Source organism: Podarcis liolepis, assembly GCF_965112155.1.
Source record: "Podarcis liolepis genome assembly, chromosome: 9".
NCBI classification, from domain to species: Eukaryota; Metazoa; Chordata; class Lepidosauria; order Squamata; family Lacertidae; genus Podarcis; species Podarcis liolepis.
The window spans coordinates 57,488,032-57,513,346 of NC_139564.1; the positions used below are offsets into that span (position 1 = coordinate 57,488,032).

Consider the following 25,315-nt stretch of genomic DNA (forward strand, 5'->3'; position numbering starts at 1 on the left):
GACAGGAAATTTAGTCTCTGGTCTTTCTCTCCCTGTTTAAAATCTAGAAGGATATTCCCTGTGGGAATTAATTTTTGCTTCTTTCAATTATGTGTGATGCTTTAACCTGCCAGCAAACAGCGCTTGGAACTCCCCAGGTCAGCTGTCAATCCTATCCATGTTTGGTCCTGATCCACTTCAACAGCTTCTTGCTCAACAAAGACAAGCTCTGCGAACAACAAAAAAGGAGCAATTCTGTGTAGAAACATCAAAAAAATCCACTTCGTCTACTATGGTTCTGATGCTTGTGATTTTTTAAAATTAAAAAACACTAATGGGAGGGATGTCTTTCATTTTATAAGAAAACGTAATAATATATAGTCAAATTAAACAAAAACAAATAATGAACAATTTTTTAAAAAAAAGGATAGCTTTTGTTTAAATTCCAGTATGCCACAAAAACCTGAAAAAGGCCAAATAGCAGATGTCTCTGTTTATGGCCTCTCCATTCTATGGCACAGGACCTTTGCTTCTATCCGTGCTTAACCATGTGCAAAATCTCAAAGTGTTCCACCCCTGTGATTCCACTCCCTTCTCAAAAGAGCATTTTCCTTTCTCTCAGCTCTGAATTAATTGACACACATAAAAGTTATTTAGCTTAAGCAAGACGGGCGCTTTATGTTCGAGGCCTATTCCACACTTCTCCCTGGGCTGAAGTTGTAATGTAATGGTACGGCATTTGTGAATACCCATTAGCTTCTGAGTTCAGTGACTTTCAGGTGGCGTTTATGGTGGTTTGCACCAGCGAACTAATAATTAGCTTTAAAAATGAATCACATCTCCCTGTTACAGCTGTGCTACGTTTTCAGTAAGGAAACTAAGCTGTTCCTTCTTTCACAGTGCTGTGAGGAGGGTTCATGCTTATGTGCCAATGGAAGCCAAACAAGGGAATGTCTAGCTGGGTACTTAAGGCTTTGTATTGTGAAATAAAGGCAGAAACCAATATTTCTAGGAAACAGAAAATGACTGTTAAAGAAAAAAGCCCTTTGAAAATCACTCCATGTGCCAAAAAGGGCATGCCCAAATATCTCTCTGGATTTGGCTTGCCCTTAGTCATCCTTTACAAACCGAACATTCTTGGCTTTTGTACTTCAAGGGCGCCTGAGGGCCAAAATGATATAAAAACATTGCGTTTTCTGAAACATGAACCTGAGGAAGCAAGGTGCTTAATGGAAAGCATAATAAAGCAGTTTCTCATGGTTGAATCCACGCAGAACTGGCTTCCAAACACACCAGCACTCTGCAAGTACATACAAATGCCAACCACTTCGTTTCCAAAATTATGAGGATGCCATGATTATTCCGAGCTAGTAGAGATGTATAAGGGACGCGGGTGGCGCTGTGGGTAAAACCTCAGCGCCTAGGACTTGCCGATTGCATGGTCGGCGGTTTGAATCTCCGCGGCGGGGTGCGCTCCCGTCGTTCGGTCCCAGCGCCTGCCAACCTAGCAGTTCGAAAGCACCCCCGGGTGCAAGTAGATAAATAGGGACCGTTTACCAGCGGGAAGGTAAACAGTGTTCCGTGTGCTGCGCTGGCTCGCCAGATGCAGCTTGTCACGCTGGCCACGTGACCCGGAAGTGTCTGCGGACAGTGCTGGCTCCTGGCCTATAGTGTCAGATGAGCGCACAACCCTAGAGTCTGGCAAGACTGGCCCGTACGGGCAGGGGTACCTTTACCTTTACCTAGAGATGTATATGTGGTTGGATTCATTGTTTATGTATTGCACCCTGTGATATTTTTTTTCAGCTGGGGGTAGGGGAGAAGGAAAGTATAGAGAGAATAAAATGTGATGTTCATTAAAAAAATCTTGAAAAAATAGGAAATGTGTTTACAAATTACCAGTGTTTGCCCTTGAAAATGGCAGGAGTGGGGGCAGTGGACAGACAAAGAAGTTAAAATGTTTTCCTTAAAACATTAATACCCCTGACACATTTATCCAAATAATTCTCTGTCATTAGTAACAGCCAACAGTCTTACTGACTTGAAATAAAGTACTGTACTATATTAAGATAAGTTTTATTTACAGCATACATTTGAATACTTTGGAGGCCCCATTACGTGAGAAAGGTCGGAAGAGTGGAAAAGGAAGAGAACCAAAAATTCCATTTACATCCCATTAGTATCCCAAATTTATCCTGATCAGACTCAAAATGCTAAACTTAATGTGAACTTTGATGAACTTGATGCAGCAATAAGTGGCCCATATCAATCTCATACCATAATGTGCAAATGTGGCTACATGGAGCATTTTGATTAATTAAACTTTGTGGGGAATAATCACTGCATAACTGGTTTGAAAATTAACAGAGTGGAGGTAGGTCACACAAAATGTCTCGTTTCCACAGTTCTTATGAGTTTCTGAATGCAGTGTGTTAACCATAAGCTAGGCTGCTACTTCTCCGCTGTTAAGAGATAAATCATATGACAAATTATACACTTCAGGGGCTATGCATATGTGAACAATCTCAACTAACTCCTCTTTGATCAAATATTTGGTGTGACAAAACTGATCCAATCCCCCTCTGAATTACTTTGCTGGATTGACACTATAAGCTGCACCAGGGCATTTAAAATTCTCTTTCACTCATGTTAAACTATCCTGGTATACAAGGATAATGGTTAATCATGGCCTGGAAAACCTATAGACCTGTTGAAATTTCAAGCAATAGCCTCAACAATTCTAAGCTGCCAATACCAAGAGATGACTATAACCTCATGCTCTTTGTATTTGCTGGGGGTTATGTTTCTGTATTTGTAGAGATGAAATTGAGGATATTCCACATTGTTTCACAGAACCTATTTTGAAAAGACTGTGAGCACTGGCCAAATCAGCAAAAAAATTCTGTTGACTGGTGAAAAGAAACGTGTGAACTATAGCCAACTTTACCTGGGTGACCATGAAGGAGAGGCAAACGAAAACCGAGTAGCACACAGTAGACTAATCTGAATGCTGACTGATTAATGATACTTGAACTTAACTTCTAACCACCTTTATGGTATATGACAGAACACATTTTCAGAGGGTTCATTTCATTGTGTTTTGGGCTGTAATTGGCTTCTGTCATATCCTGGTTATGGACAAAGGCTTTAACCAGGAGTAGCTAATCTTTTTAGGCCAGTGGGCACATCAGGGCACTTCTGACAAAGCGTCATGGGCACCAGCCACAAAAATGGCTGCAGGGGAGGCATGGCACAACACAAAATGGCAACCACATGACACCATAAAAAGGCATTGGCATGCCTCCACCAATGGGGGGAAAGGCACATATATCAGAAATACTATGCTCAGCCAGATACAGAATCTCTTTGCGCCTCTCCTCTGTTCATTCAATCCTTCCACCCAATGAAATGTGGGAGTATTTAAGAGGGAATGTTCCATGTAAAAAGGTAAAGGTACTCCTGACCATTAGGTCCAGTCGCGGACAACTCTGGGGTCACGACGCTCATCTTGCTTTACTGGCCGAGGGAGCCGGCGTACAGCTTCCAGGTCATGTGGCCAGCATGACTAAGCCACTTCTGGCACATCAGAGCAGCGCACATAAACACCGTTTACCTTTCCACCTATTTATCTACTTGCACTTTGACGTGCATTCAAACTGCTGGGTTGGCAGGAGCAGGGACTGAGCAACGGGAGCTCACCCCATCGCAGGGATTCGAACTGCCAACCTTCTGATCGGCAAGTCCTAGGCTCTGTGGTTTAACCTACAGCACCACCCGCGTCCCTTATGTTCCATGTAGAAGAGGGTAAACAGGAACTGAGCAGGAAGAGAAACAGTATCTTGAATATTTTGAGAAGATATATAGTGAAACCCTTTGCAGACACTGTAGGACGTACTGGTGGGCACCCTTAACAAAACAACAACAACAATCACATTTGTGCGTTAAAGGCTACTTCACACTTTATATGGCACTGCAGTTATACAAGTGTTGGATCAATATCTGCCACAGTTAATACATCTCTATGTGCCTTAGGTCAGTTTCCTGGTACACAGTCCCCTACATCTTTGGAAAGTGATTTTCCTTCACACATTTCTTACAACATGCACTGATCAAACACCACTACAATTGCAGGAGGAGAAAAAATGTAAAACAACGTTCAGTACAGCTTTTATTATTAAAACACAAAACAACCACAACAGGCATTTTACAGAAGCTTCCAAGCAAGAAACGGAAAGGAGCTCAGTACCTAATTTCCAACAGAGGATGAGGCAGAGAGGAAAGAGTGAGACAATATTGGAATGAAACGTGCAGCAGCCCTGTGAGCACTGCAGTAAGTCTGGCAGTCATTAGTAAAACAAGTGCTTTAAAAGACCACAAAGTAAGCATATACAGATAAGTATTATTCCCTAGAAATAAAGCACAGAGCTTCAGGAACTGTCTGCTGCTCATGGTGGGGGGGGGGGAGAGGAACACAGCTCTGATTTTCAGAATTCTGCAAGCCCTCCAGCGCTTTAACCACCCGCAGTCTTTAAAAATGCATGTGTGGTCATTTATGGCCACAAGACAAGGGCTCATTTTCTTCTGTCAACACACAAAATATATTTCAAGAGAACTGAAATTTAATCACAAAGATATTTTATCATTTACTTGGGTTTACGTGCTGTTAGAACTGCAGCCAGAAATCACACAGAAAAAAACCTCAAAGCCTGAAGAAAGCAAGTTTAAAGAACACGTTTCTACTTTAGTGGATGGAGAGATTTAACAGGCATGTTGTTCTTAGAGAGATGCCTTTTAAACTTGCAACTTCTCTTCCGGCTGCAGCATTCCGGCTCCTGCATTTAATTACATTAAATTCCACTAAAAATAAAACAATTTTTCATTGCAGCATCCTGCTCTTTCTTTGGGGCACAACTTTCTGCATTCTACAAGATTTAAGGCCACAATCCAATGCATAATTTCCCAGGAATAACCTAGCCTTTCCTGGGAATAATTTAAGAATCTCCTGAGTCACCATGCATAGGACTGCACTGCCAATGTTACAGAAATAAGAACACGTTAGAAATAATTACAGCTGCAAGGTTTAATCAGTTAGGTGACCAAACTGATGTTTTGCTCAGCCATAAAGATGTCCCTAACTAATAAGGCAGGAAGAGAAGGGATGATATCTCTCGTAAGACCACGCCTGCTGTATTACTTGCCATGGGCAGAATATTGCCCACTATGATGCTATGTGTTGCATTTTAAGTTGCAAGAGATTTCGACTAAACATCAGGAAATATTTCTGTTCTGACAGTGGAGTGGTCTCCCTCGGTCATCTGTAATAGATGATTTAGCTGAGATTCCTGCATTTCAGGGGACTGGGCTAGATGACCCTCAGAGTCCCTTCCAACTCTATGATTCTATGATTTCTATTTAAGTTATAGTATTTTTTTTTAAGTTTGTGTCTAATTTAGCATATGTAAATATTATGCAAATATGTGCCCTCTTTTCTTTTGTTGATGTGGGAGGCCCCTGAGTTTGGTCTTCAGAGGCAATCAAACAGGAACAGGAAGTACAAGAAATATAAGAAATGAAGATGCCAAAGCTGTTTTGTCTCTCTGCAGTTAGATCACAGTATGTATAAAATTTATATTTAAATTTCAGTGTTCATTTTCCAAAGATATATCACACTTTTCCTATGGTGAAAGCATCCAAACGTATTTCCCTAAGTAAGCCCAGGCAACGCTCAGTCATAAAGTAGAAATCTTAGGTTTAGTCTGTGGTTTCTCCAATGAAAGAAAAATCACTGGTGGGAAAGATCTCTGCCTAAGGCCGTCAAAAGCTGCTACAAATCAGTTCATGAGACTGGACTGGACATCCCCATGGTCTGACCTGAACCATTATAGAAGTATTCTTTGCAAGGGCTGATTAGATGGGCAGCTGTCACAATTTCAATGTTGTATTTTATTCTTGTTTTAAGTTGTATTTTAATCAATTGTTTTGTATCTGGTGTTAACCGCCCTGAGCCCAATCTTGGCTGGGGAGGGCAGGGTATAAATAAATTTATTATCATCATCATCATATTAGCACAGATACATCTAGGTTCGTTTTCACAAACTGACAACAGGCCTGGTCCTTGCGTATGTTTAGGACCCTCGTTTCAATGAGAGACATTTAAGCACATGTTTAACTCCCACCGAAATCAATGGGATTTAGAAGTGCTTAACTTTTGCTCAGATATGACCTTTGCTTTTCAAAAACCAGCCTCTCTTCTGTAACCAAGTACAAATCCTAATCCTGCTTATATTCAACAAGATTACTGGGAAGAGGAAATGAGCTCCATCACGGTTCCTTTATATTTTTATCCCCAAGTCAACCATAACACAGAGTGTGCGCTTCAGTAGTCAAGGCGCGCTGAGAGGAAGTGCCACTGAATGGCTTGTGCCAAAACAAACAGGCAAAGTCTGGAATTTGCAAAACCAAAAATAGATGCAGCTCAGTTAAACCTTCACAGCTCATCTATTTCTCACTGGCAGAGAACAAAAAAAAAAACAAAACCTTAGCAGACTGAAGCAGAAGTCTTCTTTGCAAGGGCTGATTAGATGGGCAGCTGTCACAATTTTATAAGCTGGCATTTTGCTGAAGGTGCAATTGAGAAAAAAGCTGGATGCTGTCTTGGCACAGAAAGTGAGACAAATGGGGGGGGGGAGGGAAGGGATCATGGAGACAAAAGGGGGGAGGCAAAGCAGACCACAACTTCACTACCCCCCCCCCAACTGACACAAAAGGCATGGTCCACAGAAGGGACTCTCATAAGTGAAAGGCAAGAGAAGTGAAATAGGTAGGCTGGATTTTGGAAAGAAGCATATCTCTCAAACTAAAGCTAGATCAGTTAAGGTTATGCAATCACAGAATTTTTTTTAGTCACCACAAAGCAATACAAATCTCTGAAAAGAGACAAAAACTGAGAGGAGTTGAAGCCATTCTATTAAATAATGTCACAGTCAGCAAAAAAAAAAGCCATTTATTTTCACGTGCGTTAAAACTCCTTGAAATTGTCTCTATAGAGCGCACATTTTATTGCAAGCCTCCCGAGAACATTTCTATTACGACCAATTTTAACAGAACAAAAATATGGGCCGCGTTCAGAGATCTTAGCAGGACTTTTAACATATGCACCAAAGAAACCTTCCCTTTCAAGATAAAGACATGCCCAATGTATTTGAAATTAACTCTGCTCAGCAGATGGTAAACATGAAGATGCTTAGGCCACTTATTTACTAGAGTTCCTTCAACAGGTTTCCCACATTGGTTGTAATGTATAGCACTATCCTGGGGGACTATTGTCACAAATAGGGGCAACTGTCCTATTTAGTACCACTGCAATATTTTTAATGGATTTTTAAAAAATAAATAAATAAATACAAATTATCTTGAGGCACTGGGTTGGAGCTAGACTAAGGCTAGCTCTTATACACACTTACCTGAAAGTCTTATTATATTGGATTTATGTCTGAGTAGGCCCACATAGGACTAAACTGTAAGTCAGTTGCACTTAAGATCCATTAAAATCCACAGAACTCAAGTCTTTAGGGACCTAAATTGAATTAACTTAATTTGGCTTCAGTTCCTTGCTTTTGGGGGAATGTTAGCATTAATATAACCTCTAACACAGTGTTTTTCAACCTTGGGTACCCAGACATTGCTGGACTACAACTCCCATAATTCCCAAGTATTGGCTAAACTCAATGAGTGGGCCGTTTTACTCAGCTAGAGCTACCCCACCCCCAAAAAATACATATATCCAAAAACACACACATTGAGATACTATTCTAAACAGTAATAATATAAACAACAATAATATAAAATCATGACATTAATGTAATCTAGGAAAGCACAACAAACAGTGGAAACCAGATATTACTTGTGTAGGCTTAATTGCTCCATAATATGCTCTCTTGAGAACACTAGTTAATGGAAGAGAAGAAAAAGAAAAAGAATTGCACAGGTTTCTAGATCAAATCTGTAATTAGCAAAGGTAATACTTTTGTACCCGCAAAATGCCCTGAAGCTACTCTCTAGGTTTTCTATTAACATCTCTGATTGCTTCTAATTCTTCTTGAAGTATTCTGAAAGCAACTCTGTAGATAACATCACAAAACCTTTTTTTTTATTAAGCCACAAAGCCCACTACACAGATTAAAAATCACAAAAAACCTCATAAAATGACACAATCAAAAGATTAATCATAGAATTTCTACATAGAGAAGGCGGGCATCACTGTGAATATGAAACGCCAGCAGCTCTAAACAGACCTCCAAATAAAACAAGGCATGACATGGGAGACGTATGAACTGCCCTCTCTTTTTTTAATCTATTTACTGAAATATAATGGGGGGAGGCTATAAAGTTCATTAGAGCATCAGTAGAAGAGGAGGGCATAACCCTTTTCCTGTGGGCTGTTTTCCCAATCATATTAACCCCACAGCTGCTCTGCCCAAAAACCTACAATTTAAACAGTTAAACAGCCCCTCTTTCCCTACAGCTATACTAAAATTGCAACTGCATTTCAGATTTTTATTATTATTATTGTTAAGAAGTGTGAGATCATTTATAGGTCTTCTACCTCACACCTAAATTTGACCCTCAGACCACAGAATTCATGTTACTCCACTGAGAGCAGGATTAATGGTTAGCGAGTCATTTCCCATCTTTCTGGCAGGAGTCCATAAAGCCCCTTCAATATTGTCATCAGTGTCACTCAAAATAATTAACTCCACCAATATTTCATTTATTTTTTTCTGCATTTGTGATTAACTCCTACACCTGATTTGGTACTTTCACTGGTCTGTAAACACTAGCAAACTGTTTCAAAATAGAGGTCTGTTATTATTTAATTAAGTCCTTCTGTTTATTGGTGTTTTCTTTCATCCCAAGGTCCATTCAGATACTTTAAACAGTCATTGACAAAGCCTATATGCAATAAAAATCTTTCTGAATTTTCCTAAGGGGTTCTGCTTTGCCTTAAACAGATTCAGAGTCAAGTCAATTTTAAGTAAAACATTTGATGCTAATCAGATGGAAATAACTTATGTAACTATGAATACTGTATAACTTAAGCTAAAGATAGCACTTGCCAGTGTCCAAACTCCTCCTCAAGTTTTTTCTTTGTTAACAGATAAATAGAGTTTCCCCAGCCCCCTTCTGATCTACTGGAGTTTTCTATGGAAGGGTCTACTGTATGCAGTCATACACTCCGCACTCAGTCATACTAAAGGTAAAAAAAGGTAAAGGACCCCTGGACGGTTAAGTCCAGTCAAAGGCCGAGGGAACCGGCGTTTGTCCACATACAGTTTTCCGGGTCATGTGGCCAGCATGACTATGCCACTTCGGAGCACAGAACACCGTGACAGAAACCAGAGCGCACGGAAACGCCGTTTACCGTATTTTTTGCTCTATAAGACTCACTTTTTCCCTCCTAAAAAGTAAGGGGAAATGCGTGTGCGTCTTATGGAGCGAATGCAGGCTGCGCAGCTATCCCTCTTGCTGTTCTGGCTTCTGGGATTCAGAATATTTTTTTCCTTGTTTTCCTCCTCCACAAACTAGGTCTGATGGTCTGATGCGTCTTATGGAGTGAAAAATACGGTAATTGAATTAAGACATTTTAAAACAGTGAAGAAACTGGTGTGAATTACAGGCCACCAGTTATCTTCCCACCAGTTATCTACTTTACACAACCACACTAACAACATAGAAGCCCACAAAGAAATGCTCACTAAAACAGTGCAATTCAGTTCAATGGGGCCTTGTAGGAATGAAAAGGAATGCAGAATTGCATCCCACAGTACTAGTTTCTCCCTTTAAAAATCCCAACACTGGGATACTGTACAGCCAAAATGTGAATGTACAGCCAGGATAAAGAATTAACTTTGTCCCAAGAACGGTCTGGAGGTATATCATAGAATCACAGAATTGTAGCGTTGGAAGGGACCAATGCAGGAATCCTCTGCCCAACATGTGGCTCACACCCACAAACCTGAGATTAAGGGTTGTGGGTCTCATGTAAGTCTCATGCTCTACCAACTGAGCTATGTTGAACTATATACAGTGGTACCTCTGGCTACATACGCTTCAGGTTACATACGCTTCAGGTTACAGACTCCGCTAACCCAGAAATAGGGCTTCAGGTTAAGAACTTTGCTTCAGGATGAGAACAGAAATCGTGCAGCAGTGGCGCGGCGGCAGCAGGAGGCCCCATTAGCTAAAGTGGTGCTTCAGGTTAAGAACAGTTTCAGGTTAAGTCCGGACCTCTGGAACAAATTAAGTACTTAACCTGAGGTACCACTGTACAATGCAGTTATGGCACTGAAGCTTAGCTTGGACATTGCCATTTCCTGAATGGGAGACAGATGCACACGGGATTCTCAGTCTCCTTACGTGAACTGTGCAATACAGTAACATCTCAGACAGAGAAACACAGAAACACTTCCTCCACATCAGCTCTCCCTTAAATGCTGCATAGTTTTAATAATTATTCATATATTAAGAATAAAACAACTGCAGCATGCTTGATCAATATTCCAATCTAGTAAGAATCCAGATTTAATTACAAATGGCACAAATGCTTTTGCACAGCTATTAGCCTGATCTGCTCTTGGTTGTGCAGCTGCTACGTACTACCCAACACACATCGGGAGTCTTATTTTAAATCCTGACACATGCATACCAGTAAAATAATCCAGACTCGAGACTTCCTCTGTACTTCCTGAAGCATATATCAGCACCTTCACAAGAGTGATGCAATGCAGCAGATAGAAATTAGGATCCAAAGGCTCTGAATCTAGAGCTGCAGATCAGCTTTAGCATACAGTGCTTTAAACTGAATACCAGCTATGTCAAATTTATATCAAGCTTTATTATTTGACATCTGAAACTTCCAAATGGTATTAAGCCAAAACTAGAGCAGAGCTGAAGTTTCTTGGATGAGAGTTATCTGAAAACATTTCAGATTTCTCCCTCTCACACACAGCACTTGATTGGGGGGGGGGGGTAAGGTTGGGTGATCTTTTCTGAACACTCTCCATCATATTTTTGTTGGCCACAAATGCAATGCCTGGACAATGGTATGTCTGGAGCACTGGGATACAAAATCTGTATTGCCCAAGCTGCCCACAAAGTTGCTGCTGCTACCACTTGCAATGGCAGTAACAAGGAGGGGAGGATAAATTGGAAAGGAAAGAAAGACTCCACGTTTTTTCAGGAAAGGACTTTGATGTACTTCTCCAATTGTGTTTTTCAATAAAATAAACAAATCAGATTTCTGCGTTTAAAAAAGAGGCATTTATGCGTATCTTTGAAACCCATGAGAGACTGGAATGCAGGGGGGCGACTGAATGACTAACTGAATGCACTGTGAAAGCAAATATCTCTTTTCATTGGTGGGAGGGAGAAAGCTTGACTTTCTGGACTATGACAGCACCAGACGTACACTCCTGCCTGCCTCTCCCCGGCTACTACCCACTTCCCAACTCACAGGCTCGAGTCAAATCTGCACATCTCTCTCTCTCTCTCTCTCTCCCCCCCCCCAAAGTGACACTGTCTTGAGCTTTCGGCTGGATTTGTAATGCCAAACAGCTTGGCTCCAGGAAAAGCATAAGCATCAGCAACCAAAGCTTTGCTTTATATCAAGGTGCATTCACATCAACACGGTTGGTGGTGACTGTCATGCGACAGGTTTATCACATGCAAGGATCCATCTCATTTGATGGGCACAGCATCCACATAATATTTTATTCATTCAAATATAACAGCCATATCATGTGGATATTGTGATTTTACATTAGAGACACGCTTCTGCAAATCTATCTATATTTAGAGAAGGCTTGGACAACTTTTCCCCCATATGTGGAAGTAGTGTTGCAATGGCAGAGTATGAGAACCCCTAGAGCACAGCTTTCCAAACTATGTGTCGCGACACGTTAGTGTGTCAGCTGCAGGGTGCAGGTGTGTCGCGCACACATTCCCCATGCTCCTCCTGGGGCTGGAAAGGGGTTACTTTAACCTCCAGCTTGCTAGTAAAACTGAATTACTGTGTCACAAAATGATGCCTGTCTAAAAAGTGTGTCACCAACATGAAAAGTTTGGAAAGGTCTGCCCTAGAATACTTATGATATGTTCTGCTTTATCAAGACAAATCATAAGCTTTGGCTGGTGCAGGGTGCAGGTGGTCAGCTAATGAAAATATTAAATACAGGAAATGAATTGCATCTGTGCTTCTCAGGTTTGGGACCTGGTTACTATAGAAATTGAGTGGCAGATGGCAAACAGACTATGCACCATCACAGGAATTAAAACTGGTCACGTTAGGCCAAGGGACAATGATTTTTATCGTGTATTTTGAGTTTCTATCTAGTATTTTTGTGTGTGTGTGAACTGCCTTAAGATCTTTGGATGAAGGGTTGCGTACAAATTTTGTAAATAAATAAATGTCACCTAATAATTTTAGTTCTAAAAAAAGCTATTGAGATAGGCTTATATAGGTGGGCAGAAGTCAGATCCCTTTTACTTACCGTATTTTTCGCTCTATAAGACGCACCAGACCACAAGACGCACCTAGTTTTTGGAGGAGGAAAACAAGAAACAAAATATTCTGAATCTCAGAAGCCAGAACAGCAAGAGGGATCGCTGTGCAGTGAAAGCGCAGCCTGCATTCGCGCCATAAGACGCACACACATTTCCCCTTACTTTTTAGGAGGGAAAAAGTGAGTCTTATAGAGCAAAAAATACGGTACTTTATGTATTGATTTTCATACATATGTACTGATTATCATACATGTCTGATTTATATGTACACACATAAATGTCACTGGAAATTATAAAATGATTGTCAGAAGAAGACCATGATTACAGTACATCTCCTTTAATAATAATAATAATAATAATAATAATAATAATAATTTATTATTTATTATTTATACCCCGCCCATCTGGCTGGGTTTCCCCAGCCACTCTGGGCGGCTTCCAACAAAGTATTAAAATACAGTGGTCTGTTAAACAAGCTTTGACTGTTTCTGACTCTTTACTCAACTGTAATATGCCCCGCTGTGTTATTTGCCAATGCATCCATGCTTCAAGGCCTTCCATGAAAATCTAGATACATCCTGTACATTTCTTAAGTATGGGTACTAGTAGATCAGTAACCTTCGAGTCTTCTACTTTCCTGTATCATTTGAGTAAACAAGCATCTGAATGGACCAGAGTCTGTAAAACCTCCCTTGTTTCTTCCTTCTTAACTGAAATCCAAGTCATCTGGTGGACTGTTAACTTCTAATCGTTCCTGAGACCAAGCTTGTTCAGTGATGTAACAGCTTAAACATGGAAAGAAAGAAATATATGTCACCTAGATGTACCTAGATGTGCCTTCCGATTTCTTGTGGAAATATGCTGGCTCAATTCTTTTTAAGCTTGCAGTTTTAAAAACCAACTTCACTTTCCTTTGCTGTTCTTACTATTGCTTCCCTTGTTGCCTTTCTATTTTAAAAGAGTTTTACTACTTTGACCTTCAACTTGGTTTTTGTTTTTTTTATTGCTTACCTACTGTATAATTGCATGGTTCAATGTATAAATTGTTCTTGGATAGATACATTAGAAAACCTGCTATCATACTCTTTTCTTGGAAAATGGTTGTGTCAAATGGTTACTGGCCTGGAGGCTATTGAAACTTTTATTTTGACAACACAGCAGAGTCGCCAAAAAGAACCAGGAAACAGACCCCAGACTCTTATGGGCTCTTGCGCAATAATTTTAAGAACATGGACTGATGTAACACAGAATTGCACATTACAGTGCAGCTGTATACTTTTCTACTAAAAACCAACCCTCATTGTGTTACCGCAAGTGTGTATGTAGGATTACAGCTCAAGTCCGCAGACAATCTGTGATTTTCAATGTCCATTAATGTCAATGGTCTAGTCTCAGTAGGACTTCACTCGATATCAGCAGGTAACATTTGTGCCAAAACAAAATGATAGGTATTGACACAGATGGTGTAGTTGTAGTGCATGAGCTAAAGAAACCTCAGCCATTAAAGAGAGCTTTTAATATAGTATAATGTATTCAAATTAACCTTAAGACTTATATAATTAAGGATTCCCATTTGAATAACTACATTCAACTCAAATTTATTTCTCCCAGTTGTACAGAATACTTATACCAAAGTGGATACTATACAAACAACATAAAGAGAAAGAATGCTTACATTTTAGTAAACATCACTGGTGTTTACACAGCATCTCTGTTCCATCAATTCAATTTTAAGTAACCCCTTACATGCCATGTGAGAAATGCAGAACACAAGATGCCTGCAAAATATCACATTTTATGGAAGGAAAGATCAGCTAAGAAGTGAAAGTCAACTCGACCATCAATAATGAACTGAGCTATGAACACGCAACATGAGGAGCAGGCGCCCAGGTACCAACTGCATTGCAAGGCTTATGAACAGGGATATCACAACTTTGGAACAAGTTGCTCCATCCCTAGCTCTGTTCTAGCAGAGGGGTGGTCAGAAGCTCAACAAACTACCATGGCTTCCCTTTAGGAATCTGTTACTCAGGAATTCATTACACTTGTTCAAAAGTTTTCATAATACCATAGCACCCTCTTATTCCAAGTAAATGTGTCTGGAATTCAGCTGCTGAATTCCAGGGGACATCTGGACAGCAGCAAATGCACAGAAGTAAATTCTGCTGAATTCAGTAGGTTGCTGCACAATACAAATTTAGACCTCTAGTGCAGTCTTCCTCAATCCAGTGCCCGCCTACCTCCATCCATCCCAACCAGTGTAGTCAATGGTCTGCGGTTATGGGGAGATGCAGTCAACAACTTCTGGAAGAAACTAGTTTTGAAAAGGTTGCTCTAGTGCAAGGATGTCCTGAATTGACCCCACTTACTGTCAAGCATGTATTCCAGATCTGGGAATTAACAAATCTAAGACAACTGCCAATGAGCCATGAAGAATTTTAACGGAGTATTACAATGACAAGTCAGCATTATTAAACAGAAGATGAAATCTTAAGCACACTTACTAAGTCCTACTGTACTCAAACATCTCAGACAGTCCATTGACTTCCCATATATCTTCAGAATACTGCCTAGGACAAACAAGGCAACTATCTTAATAAGATAAAATACAAATAAAATAAAATACATTAACACTGTGTTGGAAATGGACAACACAGCAGAACACGGGTCCTGATAAATGTCCAGGTTCAAGATCAGTGGAGGGAGTGAAGCAGCAACGATACCAAGACTTGTCAAGTGGCCAAGGCTGAGTTGTGACAGCAGCAGGAGAAAAGAAGTTGCAAAGGCAGCACAGTTGAGACAAACAGGAATGCTAAGGGGAAAGCAGATTCCAGTAGTGATGGGGCAAGAGAAAAGAGAAAACCACACAATGAAGTCATGTAAAATTGTTCAGAGAGAAGTTTGATTACAGTGCAATCCTATCTGTTTCCACGCAGAGACTTACTTCTAGGTAAGCACATAGGGGGTTGCAACCCAAATGTTTGTCCCTGGCATGTGTAGCAAACAGCATTTTAGACTGCAATTCTCTGCATATGTATCTGACAGTATCTCCCATTGAACACAGCCCGACTTATTTCTGAGAAAATATGCTTAGGATTGCACTGCACACGTAGCAAATTCTAACATGATCAAACTAAGCCACCACAGATTTAGGCAATACACCATGATGTTACATTTCAAGATAAAACAAATAATATTCAGCTCTAAATTAGATTTGTCGTCCACCAGAACCTGACCATTCAATATAAGTGAACTCAGCAAAGCCAATATTCCTTAGCACGGGTAAAAATTAAAAGGTAATGAAGCACCTCAAAATTTAGAAAACAGAAGAAAGAATCTTAAGTTCCAATTCATGATGCAAATTTATTTCCAGTTTGAATATGTCTATTATGCAGCCACATTACTGGCTATGGCGCTAAAGTGAAAACAATCTGCTTTTTAATTAGCAAGTTCCCATCGTTCCACAGGCTTAAATTAAAGCTCTAAAGTGTATCCCATCAGGCACATCAATGTGTATTAGATTTCAAACATGCCTTTTCATTACATTATTTTAAATATCTCATTAAACAACAATAAGCTGATAAAACATTCTGAAGCCACATGCATGATTCAAGGCCTAGAAGAAACCAACCCACTTACATGGCTCAATTAACTAATAATGAAGTCTAGCAGATAATTTTTACCATTTAAAAATATGCCATAATTTATTTTTATATGCCATTATTTTTACCATTTTTAAATACGGTAAATATAATTTTTATCATTTTTTAAAGACGAGATTTAAATATGGGAGGAGGGCAGAGAGAAGAAAAGCCATGGTTCATCCACAGCGGTACAACCGAATGCCTTCATCTGCCCCAGACGCCACAAAACATGTCTCTCAATTGACAAAGACTCCCCCCCCCCTTTCCAAATGTTACACTAGTGGTCAGGCCTAAAAAGTGGAGTGGGGAAAGGCATTATAAATCAATGCAAAAAAAAGCAACACACTGAAATATAACTTTGTTTCAAGTTGTTGTTTTTTTGTTATTACTAAAAATGCTACAATCCTGCATGTTTCTCTTTCAGCTGATGCCTTTGCATTAATTGTCTTAACACTGAAGAAGTCCAATGCTTATTTACTCAACATTCTGGTAGAATATTGACTGAACATATGCCAGAGACCTTTTCCTTTTTCTTTCCTGATGAATGAAATCTGAAAACAACATTGACTACAGTTCTAGATCTGTGATCTTTTAAATAAAGCGGGGGACGCCTACAACATCTTCTAGAAGTCACTTCCTTCCACAGCTGCCTTGCTGTTTCAATCTTAACTCACTCTACATAGCCACAATCCTCTGGCATGTCAAAGGGGTTCCAAGAACCACAGTAGGGCAATTCCTTTATTGGGACCAACCAAAATGTTTTGCTAGTCTTAACAAAGGTGTCGTCCGACTGTGGATTTGGGGGTTTTCACTCTATGGATCAACACAGCTGTCTTTGCATTTTCTGTACCTTGGAGAAAGGAATTGAAAGTGCCTGGAAAACCAACAAACTACCAGGACTTTAGCTAAGCAACAATGGCATTCTGCTTCCCCTTATTTGAAAATTAGCCATCTTTCTTCCTTCACACAACAGAGGCACTGCTTCAACCAGGTACTTAAAGGTGCAGGCTTATGGCACAAATTTGCATATGCTAATTTTTTACGTCTAGAATGGTGTATAGATGATACTGCACTTGGCCCTGCAAAGTTTTATATGCGAAGTTTGATTAAAAAGGGAGGGGAAGGAATATGGATAAAACATTTACAGTATGTTATGGTTTAAGAGAAAATTACATGAAAATGTTCTGTAGATGGTACCTAACACCTAGCAGACTGGCAAAAATGTATAAACCAAAATCGAATCAGTGCTGGAAATGTGAAGAAAAAGAAGGTACCTTTTTCATATGTGGCGGTCTTGTAGTAAGGTTAAAGCTTACTGGGAAATAATATATAATGAATTGAAAAAGATGTTTAAGATAACGTTTGTAAAAAGAAACCAGAAGCTTTTCTCTTGGGAATTATGGGATCAGAACTACCAAAGCAGCACAGAAATTTATGTATGCAACATAATGCAATGATGTTATTTGCCCAAATATGGAAAGAAGTCCTGACAAGAGAAGAATAGCTACAAAAATTAATGGAGTATGGAGAAATGGCAAAAGTTACCGGAATAATAAGAATTCAAGACAATAAACTCTTTAGAAAGGAATGGAAATGTTTTATTGATTATTGTAAAAACCTGCAGTTTCAAAAATGCATATGAAATAGATATCGGAATAGATGAACTAAAGAATATAAGTTAAGATAATTTGGAGTATGCAGGAAATGATGAAAATAAATGCAAAGAACAGCAGCAAGAGGGGGAAAGTAGCTGAAGTTTGAAATGTCAGAATGTTTGTTGAATAATTGTTGTAATGAATAAAAAATATATAAAAAGGGGAGGGGAAGGAGCCAGCATATGGGGGCTTCAGCAATGAAGGTCGCCTGCCTCCACCACCTCATCTGTTCATCCAAACCCATGTCCTCAGAAGCAGGCTCCCTACAGCCTTGCATCGGATATGCATCAGATCCTCTGACAGCTCATCGCATTGCAACCACGCGTCTCCCTCGGGGTGTCCCTAAGGATGCGGCATCATAGTCCCCGGAGGAAAGGAGACCCCACCGAAGCATCCGAGAGAACAGCAATGCTCATAGCGCATAACGGAGACAATGTGCATGCCCACGGCGAGTGCAGCACTCGGTTTCCTTAGGCCCTGGGAGGAGAGACGCAGGCACCGCAGCCTGGCAAAAGGTTGGGGAAAGGACAGGGCCGGGGATGCCAGCAAGGGACACGCAGCAAGGGCCAAACCAGGGCGTGGAGCAGCTCCATGCACAAAGACGACCCCAGGCAGCCCCCCACCTCCGGCCCTCGCCTTCGCCTCCCTTCCCTTGCATTTATTTTTTTGCATTTCCCTTCCTGCCCAGCTCGCCCCCGATTCCCCTCCCTCGACTTCTCCTCTGCCGCCGATCCCACCATCCGCAGGCACCGCCGCCCAGAAATATCCCGAGTCCAATGCGGATCCCGCATTCGGAGTCCAATGCGGATTGGGGGGTGCCCTTCCCCACCCCCGCGCAGGCACACACCGGAGTTTGCTCCTTGCAACTCGAGATCGGCTGCAGAAGCTGCAGCAACGCACGGAAGGCATTTCGTGCCCGCAACTTCTCCTGGACCCCGGGGCGAGCCGGGGGTCCGTGCCCAACGCCGCCCCCCGAGCCGCCTCTTGCCGGACCCTCCGCCCCCGTCCGCCGCCTTCCCGATCCAGCCGCGCTGCTGCAGATGTGGCAGCTGGCAGGGGCAAGATGCGCCTCCTCCCTGCGTCTCCCCGCCGCCTCCGGAGGGCGAAGCGCCCGCGCGGAAAGGGGCGAGGAGTCGCCCGCCCAGACTTACCCGCTCGGCCGCCGCCGCCGCCGCTCCTCCTCCGGCCGGTCCCCGCCGCTCTTCGGAGCCCAGCTGCGGGATGCAGCCTGCCTGCCTGCCTGCCCGCCCGCCTGCCTTCCGGAAACGCTTTCCCAGCCTGCTGCGCTTTCCCCAGGAAACAATCCCGGCCTCTGGCGGCGGCCGCTGCTGCTGCCTCTTCTGCTGCTGCTGTGGCGGCGGCGGCTCCTCCTCCTTCAAGGCCGCCTTCAGGGAGAGGGCGACGTCCTCTGGCCGAGGCCGGGCCTTGCAAGGGGGCGGCGAAGGCGTCTGCGCTCGCGACGCCTCCCCTCCATTCCCGCCTTGGCGCTTCCAGGCCTGGAGGCCGGGAACCGCCTCAGGTGGTCGTGGCGGCCGAGCGCAGCCCTCGCGCCCTAACACGGCGCTGAGGAGAAGCGAGGGATGGAGGAGGGGTCGCCTGCCGCCCCTTCCTCCGAAGATCCCAAGGCGGTTCACAACATAAACATATGAAATAAAACTTCATTTTCTTTAATATATAATTGGTATTAAATTGTCTGTTTTACAATTTAGAATATTCATTTAAACAATCTTAAAATACCAGTGACTTCCCTTCCCTTTCCACGGTCCATTTTTTCAGAACATAAATCCCTGCATATTTTAAATATTTCAAGCTTTCAGTATTCCATTATTGCATCCATCAAAACTTACACTGTTGAATTTATCTTAATGTTGCCCACGTTTTCAAGTGTACACAATCTCCCCCACTAACAACTTTTCCTCTTCATGACAGAAACTTAAAGCATCTTCATGTGAACCACTATGCCATCCACTTTGTAGCTCTTCTACTGCTTCTTCATCATCATCATTATTATTATATAATTATTTATTGAATTTATATACTGCCCTAAACCCAGAGGTCTCAGGGTGGTTCACAGATCTCAGGGCTGTTACCTCATGTAATAATGAGGTTATAGATCCTTTCAAAACACCAGAGAATATTTAGAAAACCATGCATAGTGAAATGCTCTTGGTCTTGAAATCGTAACTTTCTTATATAGGGGCCCAGCATTGTGCAACCAACTCAAATTTTAGCACATCTGATGGAGAATGTACTTTCGATATAAAATTCCCTATACATTCAGCTTTTCCTGTCATTCAAGTTTACAATCCTAGTAGCTGCCCTTAGAGTTTTCATCTGATACATTCCCATGTCCTGCCCCTGTGCATGTCTGTATATATTAATATATATAAACACATTTAGGATTGTTAGCGGAGGGGACAACACAAGGAATGTGCTAATCTTGAAGGTGGTGTCACAAGACCAAAAGGGTATCCCTGTGCTAGGCTGTTGCAGCAAAAACAAGGGTCTTGTAGTACCTTAAGATCAACAAATGTCATAATAAATTTGTTAGTCTTTAAGATGCCACAAAATGCTTTAGTTCCTTTTAGGAGCGTTGTCCAAGATTTAAACTTTTTTAGGAGAAAACTCTTTCCAAAGTGTCCTTGTCAAGCTATCACCCTCTCTGCACTATTTCAACTTCTAATCCGTTGGAGGTTGGTCACTAGGGTAAGGTACAGCAGAGCCCTACCAATATTTTTTGTTTATATATAATTTTTATTAAATTTTCTGTTTTGCAATTTAAAATACTCATTTTACATCTTTAAAATATCTATGACATCCCTTCTTCTTTCCATGGTTCATTTTACATATCATAAATCCCTACATATTTTACAAAAACTATACCATTATTGCGTCCTTCAAAACTTATTTACACTGTTTACTTTATCTTAATGCTGCCAGTGTTTGCAGCTGTACGCAATTATTTCCCCCATATATTCAATAAACGTTTTCCAATCTTCTTTAAAGGTATGTTATTCTTGTTCTCTTATTCTTTATGTTAAGTCTGCAAGTTGTGCATATTCTGTCAACTTATGTATATCATTTCCCATAATGCTTTTAGAAACTTACAGGTCCACCACAAAAGGTGCCTTCCTTTTGCTTACATTTCCAGCAGATATTTGCACTTGTCTTATACATTTTTGCAAGCTTACTAGGAGTCAAATACTACCGGTACATCATTTTCATATAATTTTCTTTCAGCGTACAACATGCTGAATGTGATGGCCTGGGATTCGGACTCAGAGGCTGAACCTGAGGAATCCCAGCCTGCACAGGAGTCCCCACCTCCAGAACCAGCTGAGCCGGGGCTGGGGCCTGAGCCTGAAGGGTCCTCACCTGTGCTGGATCCTCAGGTGCAGGCACCAGATGAGTCTGCTCTGGCCCCTGAGGTGATGGAGGACCCATTGCCTGCAGGTGCTCCACTCTCAGCCCCGTCAGGGGAAGAGGAGGTTGCCTCTGGGCCCGGTAACCCTCCAGCCTCTCCTGAGCTGCAGAGGCTCAGGGCAGAGAGATGGAGAGAACTAAGTTCCTACAGGAGGGGTGCTCGCCTCCAGGCCAGGAGGGGCGAGTCACCTGTGGACCGGGGCTGCCCTATGCCTCGGGGCAGATAAAAGCCAGTCAGCCCCAGTCCCAGGTTGCGGAAGCAATGTTGTTGCTAGTCTGTTCCTGTCCTGCTCTTCTGCCAGAGTTCCTGACCCCACCCAACTCCCCACCTTGGACCCAGCTACAGCTTTGATGGACAGTCTCCATACCACACCATCGACCTCGGACTGGACTCGGACCTCGCCTCTCGGTCAGCCCCCGGGACCAGCACACTAAGAATTTCACCACTGCCCAAGCCTCCCTTACCTGGATTGTGCAGCGGTGCCTGGCAGCAGCAATGGCAGATTTTGGTGAGATCTTGTGAGATCTCACCGAGCTCTTGCAAGATCTTACAGAGCTCATGAGATCTTGTGAGATTTCAGGAAGATCTCACAAGATCTTGCTAGCCTAATACTGCTATTAAACCACCTAGATTTAGTAGGATTATGCATAGGGTTTCCATGTTGGGTTGCAGCTAGCACTGTTGGCAGGGTAAGGCCCTGGCACTTACATGACCTCCCACTACTGACATGGCTGGTGCTGGCAGAGTTGAGTAAGGTTGGTGCAGTGCAAACTGGTGCTCATGCCAGTGTGTTCACATCAACCTCACCTCCTTCCTCCTCTACCTTCTTATAAGCCACAGTGATGTCAGCGTTGGGAGATATGCTAAGTGCCTCCCCCCACCAAATGCTACTGGTTGTGGGTGGCCTATGATTTTAAAAGATTCCACCTTCTGCCCAAGTAGTTTTCTCAAGCGGCCACTGTAGCTGTGCTTTTAACAGCAGCTCGACATGCATATTCAATTAAATAATTGCATGAGTGGACCACAATGGGACTTTCCTCCCTCTCTTCCCCCTGTGATCTGCCTAAATCCTTTGTACGGGTTCCCCCAAACCCAGATTCAGGGACAGTGCAGGGTTGGAAGAGAGGAAGGAAAGTCCCATTGCAGAAGTGGAAGTTGCTCTGCTCATGAACTTATTCCACCAAATACCGCCTATAATCCTGATCTCAAAGGTTGTCTCAAAGGTTGATCTCCATGGTCCCTGCCAACTCTTCAACCCTAGCGTAGCTGGGTTCACAAGGGACAAGGAGCAGGTTTAAGAGCCATTGCATACATACCATGGCCATTAATGAATATGAGAAAAAAGATAGTACCTGGCCCCCACCAACAGGGATATCTGAAAAGGAAAAGATCTCATTCAGAAGTAGCCTCAGATTGCAGTCATATGTACGTTAACCTAGGAATAAGCCCCATTGAACACAGCAGGATCCTGGATAAGGGGAATATGTTGCCACCCAGGGGTGAACAAGTATCACCAGATTACCTAGACCAGGGGAAGGGAAGCTTTTGAGTTTGGTGGGCCAGATCCATGGGTGTAGCCAGGATTTTTGTTGGGGGGAAGAGGCCTTTTGTTAGAGGGGGGTCAGAACCTGCTTGCTGTGTATTTTTATTGATGGGGGGCTGCCTCTCCCTGCCCCCCATGGCCAGGGCCACTTGACCCCAGGCCAACTTTGATAGGAGGGTAGGACGAGGCAGAAAAGGGATTTAAGTAGTCTCCCAAGACCAGGGATCGGCAAACTTTTTCAGCAGATGGCTGGTCCACTGTCCCTCAAACCTTGTGGGGGGCTGGACTATATTTTGAAGGGGGGGGGAGAACGAATTCCCATGCCCCACAAATAACCCAGAGATACATTTTAAATAAAAGCACACATTCTACTCATGTAAAAATACCGGGCAGGCCCTACAAATAACCCAGAGATGCATTTTAAGTAAAAGGACATTCTACTCATGTAAAAACATGCTGATTGGGTGGGATTTAGAAAGCAATGGGGCTGGATCCGGCCCCCAGGCCTTAGTTTACCTACTCATGCCCAATTTTCAAGTGATCCATGGGGGGCAGGGGGAAAAGGATTGGAAACCACTGGCTTAGAGAGTACAGTGGTACCTTGGGTTACAGACGCTTCAGGTTACAGACTCCGCTAACCCAGAAATAGTACCTCAGGTTAAGAACTTTGCTTCAGGTTGAGAACAGAAATCGTGTGGCAGCGGCACGACGGCAGCGGGAGGCCCCATTAGCTAAAGTGGTGCTTCAGGTTAAGAACAGTTTCAGGTTAAGAATGGACCTCCAGAACAAATTAAGTTCTTAACCCAAGGTACCACTGTATTTTCCCCTCTCCATTTTCTCTACTAGGTTCTCAAAGCCAGTGTGTTCTCTATTTTTATTGTATCCTTGTTCTTTCTTATTCAAGTAGGTTCTTATCTGTAGAAACTGACACTTACTGCTTGTTCATGCCTTTGTATTTGGGATTCTCCACCAGGTATTTAAACCTCATTTTTTCCACTTTAAAAAAATTAGTTAATTTGACCTCATGGTCGAATCTTTCATCTGACAATACAGATGCTACTAGGAATATATCCAAAGCTAATTAGTTTTTAAATTTATCCCACACTGTTAAAAAAGCATTGATAATTTGGTTTGATCCATTATAGCATTCCCCCCCCCTTCCTTTCTTTGGCACCCACCATTATCTCAAGTCTGTTTTTACTCTTTCCCCTGACCTAAAATAAACATAGCTGTATTCAAACCAATGTAGGAATGACTGGTGCATTCATGCTTCAATAGCTGGGACACCCAATCCCTCTTCTTCCCATTCCTTAAAACCATTTTTCTTTAGTGATTCTGCTTTTCCAGAATCCTAAATAAACTGGTTTATTATCTGCCGTTTCCTCAACATTTGCTCTGGTATATGAATCATTAGATTTTGGAAGAAAAAATTCAAACTGGGAATCACACTCATGATAACAGCATTTATTTTCCCTAGTAAGGATCATTTAAGATTAGTAACAGCAAGAATTCCTGCTGCAGTGTGTCAGATATGTGTTACCCACATCAGAATGCTTGCTTTTTTAAAAAAGCAAGCAGACATGAAAACTAAAATAAAGATGTAGCTGGACAAAGTTCTAAAGTGCGAGGAAAGGTCCTTTGTCTACCCTAACTTCATCAACACATGAGAACAAGGCCTGTGAGGCTTGAATTAACTACCGTTTCTGAACAATGTCAGTTCTGCCAAGTCATGTTTTAGTGAGAGAGGCAAAACAGCAAAATGCAATGCTTTTTTCATCGGGATTGAAGGCAACGTTGCAATTTAAACAGCAATAAAACGAGCTGCAGTTCACCAGATTTACTGGAGAGGGGGAAAAAAATGCAAAAATTTAGACAGGTCACGCTTTTATTCATAGACGAGATCAAAGCCCCACCCTCCTGAATTTCCGCTCGTCACACACCTGTTAAAAGAAACAGGATCCCTGCAAAGCAAAATAAACCTTTTATCTCCAAGGAATAGCAAGCCGAATTTGCAACAGCGACTTGGCAGAGCATGCTAGGCGTCCGGGGAAACAAGCAAAAAAGAAATGTATTATTTGCTAGCGCGCGATTCAAAGTGGGCGCATCTCCGGACAATCCCACCCCCCTCGCCCCTTGCAAACAGTAGCGGGGGGGGGGGAGATCACTTTCCCCGGTTGCTGGATTGCGACGTCGGAGAATAATGCAGCTCGTTCGCATTGCTAAAGGCTCGCCTTTGCACCAGCGCTTGCAAACGCCCGTCCATTTGCAAGGGTTCCAGCCTCCACCCAAGACCCGCGTGCATTTTTTTGCAGGCAACCCCGACCCAGCGAGATCAGGCGACCTGAGGATTGTACTAAACCCCGGGGAGGGGCGCGCGACCACGCCTATCTCCCACTCGCGGCTGGTTTGCGCACCTTGGGGAGCTGGGGGGGTGTGGGGGTGGGGAAAGAGGGCGAGGAGCGTACCATTGCTGCAAGTGGCGGGGAAGCGGCTTTCTCTGGGCTCGCCT

At 42.4% G+C, this 25,315-nt stretch overlaps 1 protein-coding gene across 6 annotated transcripts in view; it reads right to left on the reverse strand.

Moving 5' to 3' along the window:
- APBB2 (amyloid beta precursor protein binding family B member 2) overlaps positions 1–19,381 on the reverse strand; it is a 168,471-nt gene extending 149,090 nt beyond the window's left edge. The window contains exon 1 of one of the 6 annotated variants that reach the window (XM_083459895.1): positions 18,991–19,381. The gene's annotated coding sequence lies outside the window, so the exon portion shown is untranslated. The remainder of the gene's footprint in view (positions 1–18,990) is intronic. The other 5 variants (XM_083459912.1, XM_083459899.1, XM_083459898.1 and 2 more) reach the window with 5 other exon arrangements.
- Between the last annotated feature and the right edge of the window lie 5,934 nt (positions 19,382–25,315).